We start from the raw sequence: 5773 nt of genomic DNA on the forward strand, positions 1-5773 counted from the left end.
AGGAGCCAAGAGGCCGATAACATTACCTTCCAGTTATGTGAGTGTTCTGGAGCTGCAGAAGCTCCATGTTCGTTTTGTGCTCGAAGAAAATGAAAGGACCAGGGGAGGGCCTGAAAGCCACACATGAGCCTCGGGGAGAAAGCAAAAAGACTTCAGTGCTGTGGAAGTATTATACAGAGCTGCAACTTTGAACTCAGCTTCATCATTTTGTGCTTCTGCTCTTGGGAAATTAAAATGCAGACCCCAGCTTTTACACTGACCCTTTCACTGCCAATAAACTTTGCAGAGCTACTTATTAACTGGCTGTGACCAACTGGGTTGAACAGCTGTGTATCAGATTACCGTAAAACTGTCTACTTGTCCTTTGGACAAAATAGAAATGAAAACCTCTTGCCCTTGTAAGAAATCTTGATGTCTCGGGCGTCGGGAGATAGGAATTCCCCATCCCTGCAGATTGGTATTGTTGCCTTAAAAGAAGACCTACCTGTTAGCTCTTCTCTTTGGACCCTGGTGCAGAGAGTGGTTACATAGAAAAATGGTGTTCCCCAGCCGGTGGTACTATTGTGGTCTAATTGAATAACCAGGTTCTCCTTTCAGTCACTGGATAGTTTGCGCACTAAGTACTTGATCCAGGTAGGTGGAAGTATGTTTTGGACTCCGATACAGTATAACATAATAATAACCCTTAATAAAAATACTGTCAAGTCATAGCCCTACTTAAAATAATATGTCTTTACATATAGGAAGTGCATGGTAGGTAGAGAGATAAATATATATATATTACCTACTGGCGATAGCCAGTAGGTTTATATAGTTAGTATTAGCTACCATAGGAAATCCGCAACATTCTATTGGGAATAACTTTGGCGCCATTTGAGGAATTTGCGTGTAATTTTCCAAAATTTTGGCCAGCTCCGCTCCGCTGCTTCCCTGAAAGTTTCGGGGGGATTCGTGAAGTGGGGGCTGAGAAAAAAGGGGGTCCCAAAACATGTTTTCCCCATGTTAATTTCCACAGGACGGTCTGACAAGTCTACAGCCCGAACCGCTGAACGGAATGACGCCAAACTTTGCAAAATTGTAGGGACTGGTACGCAGATGTGCCTTTGCTATGTTTGGTGAAAATTGCTCCAGTGGTTTTTATGAAAATTAACTTCAAAAACACATATATATCTGGGCGGAGCCTAACCACACATCTGATCTGATTGGCTGTCAGCACTTCATCCAAGAAGTGTTGACAATATACATGATAGCACCTCATTAAAAAGCATTGTAGTTAATAGAGGGTTTTAGGACTTTAGCTACATTATAAATCATTTGTTGATGGTACCATACTCATTTTAGGAATTGTGGTGTGTTCTAAGGTGATTTTACCATGTGAAAAAGCCTTCTGCTATGATATCATGAATCATGTTTGAAAGAAAACTATTATCTCATGCTTTTCCCACAGTGGTTTGGAAGGGGATCTATAAGCTAAACTGAAAGCATATTTTCTGTAAATTCACATTATCTTTCTCAGTCATGTGAGAATGAAGTCTGACATTCTCAGTAAAACATGTACATCCAACAAGGACAGAGACTGTCAGTTGATTCCTTTGTGTTCTACTGCAGCCTCCTAGAGTGTTCTAAAGAACAACTAGAGCGCTAACAGTCCTACTTATTACAAAGGTATAGCACACCTGAAGCCATCTTGATTGGAATAAAGTGGTAACTCTTAAAACATTTAATTTAAAAAGGAACAAAATGAGGGGGTATATTTTGCCATAGAAAGTATTATTAGTGCTGCAAAAAGAAAACATAGGGCACATTTTGAGTGACTTCTCAAATCCTCTTCTATTTCATTAAAGAATTCTGACATGCAGTCTCCCAAGATGGCCACCAGAGACAAAAGAGCCCAAATATCACCCAGATGTAGCCCAAGTATAGCCCAATGACAGAATGTCCCAGAGTGTTCTAAAGAACAAATAGAGCGCTAACAGTCCTACTTATTACAAAGGTATGGCACACCTGAAGCCATCTTGATTGGAATAAAGTGGTAACTCTTAAAACATTTAATTTAAAAAGGAACAAAATGAGGGGGTATATTTTGCTATAGAACGTATGATTAGTGCTGCAGAAAGAAAAATTAGGGCACATTTTGAGTGACTTCTCAAATCCTCTTCAATTTCATTAAAAATTCTGACATGCAGTCTCCCAAGATGGCCACCAGAGACAAAAGAGCATAAATGTGGCCCAAATATCACCCAGATGTAGCCCAAGTATAGCCCAATGACAGAATGTCCCAGAGTGTTCTAAAGAACAACTAGAGCGCTAACAGTCTTACTTATGACAAAAGTATGGCACACCAGAAGCCATCTTGATTGGAATGAAGTGGTAAGTCTGAAAACATTTAATTTAAAAAGGAACAAAATGAGGTGGTTCATTTTGCCATAGAAAGTATGATTAGTGCTTCAGAAAGAGAAATTAGGGCACATTTTGAGTGATTTCTCAAATCATCTTCTATTTCATTAAAAAAAATTCTGACATGCAGACTGAAACATGCACTTTGAATACCAGCAGCAGACTTCCCTGGTGAGCAGTAGCTTTACTACAGTGATCTAATGAGAAACTAGAGTGCTAACATTCCGAATTTATGGCAAATGTGTGACATCTGAATGCCTTCTTGATGGAACCAAAGTAAACAAGCATTGAAAATGCAATAGATCTCGCCCTCGTTTAAGTTAAAGCCATGCTGTTTGCAATGAGATAGACTAACTCAATCCCCCTCTTGTTCAACAGATTGAAGATACACGGTATCGCCCTGCCAGGAGAGCAAACTCACGCTTGCCGAGGGACGCTCCCTCCAAGGTAGATGCTTTTTGAGTAGCCACATATTCTAAAAATAAGCAGAACACTTACTTGATAAATAACCCCGACTTTTTATAAATAGGGAGCACAAGCCAGAGAGAACAAACAAAAAACTGAAGACAGAAAATCAGGTGGAGAGAGGACATTTCTTAAGGAGCAGCGGTGCTCTAAAATAAAGGTACGAATTGGAAGCACCGTTCACTAACTAGGGAGATCACCAACCAATCTCTAACTTTCTAATAGTCACAAATATTCTTACAGGGTTCCCAGAGACAGTAACAAAGTAAGAAGGCTGTTGAACCTGTTTGAACACGGCTACATACAAAGCTACAGGTACAGAATTTCCAAAGGCAGAGGTGTAGTGAATTTAAATGGGTGAGAACGACAGAACTAAGTTGTTGTTCTCTCTTTTTGCACAGAATATAAAGATACAGAAGTGACAAGGCCCTGATGAGATCCCGTTTATTAAATTAACGGGTTCGAAACGCGTCGGCATTAAGAAGGCCACGAAAGATAAAGGATTTATTGCGATTTGGACTCATTTATTTGTATCCAGTTGGCCCTCTTTCAGTCTCTTTGTCCTTCAATGACCTTATAGAAAATAGAAAGGAGTACCTTTTGATATCTGCATTTTGTTTTCCAACTTGATTATTTGAACAATTGCCGCCATACGAAAATAATGTGCAAATGTTTTTCATTTTTGTTCAATTTGATGTGTTGACATTAATGTGCTGTAATTTCATGTTTTGCATATTTGTTATTTAGTGTTACATGTTGCGTGTCTTTCTCAAACATGCTATAAATAGAATTTTTGTATTTGAAATTGAAAAGTAAAGGGTGAAACTAAATAAACCCACATAATCAGAAGTAGTCCTGATTTATGTGCTTGCATTATCAAGCAAAAAAGAAGTGTGAGGGGAGCAAGTTGTATATGTATGGTTTGAAAAAGGGTCCAGCCCCCCTCACGTCCCGGGACCTAACTCCTTAAGCTTTGGCGTTTGTAATGAGGTGGCTTTTTAGCTTTGCTTTTATAGTGTTTTTTAAACTTTCATGTAAATAGCATGCAAATGTATGCATATATGTATATGTATGCATGCATTTATATTTGTATTTATATAGATATACAGATTATATATGTTTATATATGTATATATATACACACACATACATATATATAAAATGCATATGCATATACATGCATATATATATGTGTATATGTGTGCGTGTAGAGGGAGGTAGCAGTAGAGAGGTAGAGACTAGTAGAGAGAGAAGTAGAGATAGTGAGTAATAGAGTGAGTAGTAGAGAGTAGTAGAGAGCAGTAGAGAGAGTAGCAGAGAGAGTAGTAGAGTGAATAGTAGAGTGAGTAGTAGAGAGTGAGTAGTAGAGAGTAAGTAGTAGAGTGAGTAGTAGAGAGCAGTAGAGAGTGAGTAGTAGAGTAGTAAAGAGTGAGTATTAGAGAGTAGTAGAGAGTAAGTAGTAGAGAGTGAGTAGAGAGAGTAGCAGAGAGAGAGAATCGTAGAGAGTGAGTAGTAGAGACTAGTAGAGAGAGAGAGTAGTAGAGTGTGAGTAATAGAGTGAGTAGTAGAGAGTGAGTAGTAGGGAGTGAGTAGTAGAGAGTGAGAAGTAGAGAGTGAGTAGTAGAGAGTGAGTAGTAGAGAGTGAGTAGTAGAGAGTAGTAGATAGTGAGTAGTAGGGAGTGAGTAGTAGAGAGAGAGTAGTAGAGTAGTAGAGAGTGAGTATTAGAGAGTAGTGGAGTAGGAGAGAGTAAGTAGTAGAGAGTAGTGGAGAATATTCCAAAGTTTGGCACAGCACCACTTGCACAATAAGTCCAATCAAATCATATCACTTAGAGTCCTTATTGAAGCGCTGAATCTTGGTGTATATTCAAATGCTTTTATTTTCCTTAAGTTTATGTACCACAGCCAGCCGAAACGTTTCGTTCTGTACAACAGAACTTCTTCAGGGCGTTCTTATTTCCTTCAAGTTATGTCGAGATCCTGTTGTCATATAACTAGATATTTCTTCCAAATGTTAGACGAGACGTAAGTACATTCTTATTCAAAGTGGCTAGGTATCAATTTTACCCACACAATTCGGGCAGACTTGAGTAATTTATAGCATCCTCAAAGTCAGTCTTTCAAAAATTCCAAAGTATAGGAAATGATAATCCAAATCCAAATTTTTCTCAAGAAAAGTCATTTTCAATCGGTCGGAATATCGGTGTTTGGGCAGATATGACCCAGGGACCCCCAGTATGCAAGGGGAATTAGTCCCCCCTCTGCATACGCGCCAGTGGCCTGCATTTCAGAGAGGTGTAAAAAGGGGCATAGCCTCATTACACCTCTGTGCAATGCAGCCCCCTGGCGCATACTGGAGGTTCCAGGTGGGCTAGTTGGCCCCCAGGGACCCCTAGTATGCAAGGGGAATCAGTTCCCCCTCTTCAAACATGCACGAGGGCTGTGTTGCAGAGAGGTGTAAAAAGGGGCATAGCCTCATTACACCTCTGTGCAATGCAGCCCCCTGGCGCATACTGGAGGTTCCAGGTGGGCTAGTTGGCCCCTAGGGACCCCTAGTATGCAAGGGGAATCAGTTCCCCCTCTTCAAACATGCACGAGGGCTGCGTTGCAGAGAGGTGTAAAAAAGGGTGTGGCCTCATTACACCTCTCTGCAATGCAGCCCCCTGGCACATACTGGAGGCTCCTGGTGGGCTAGTTGGCCCCCAGGGACCCCCAGTATGCAAGTGGAATTAGTTCCCCCTCTGCAAACGCGGCAGGGGGCTGCGTTGCAGAAAGGTGTAACAAGGGGCATAGCCTCATTACACCTCTGCAATGCAGCCCCCTGGCGCATACTGGAGGTTCCAGGTGGGCTAGTTGGCCCCCAGGGGCCCCCATTATGCAAGGGGAATTAGTTCCCCCTCTTCAAACATGC

This window comes from Lissotriton vulgaris, chromosome 3_1 (genome assembly GCF_964263255.1).
Source record: "Lissotriton vulgaris chromosome 3_1, aLisVul1.2, whole genome shotgun sequence".
Lineage (NCBI taxonomy): Eukaryota > Metazoa > Chordata > Amphibia > Caudata > Salamandridae > Lissotriton > Lissotriton vulgaris.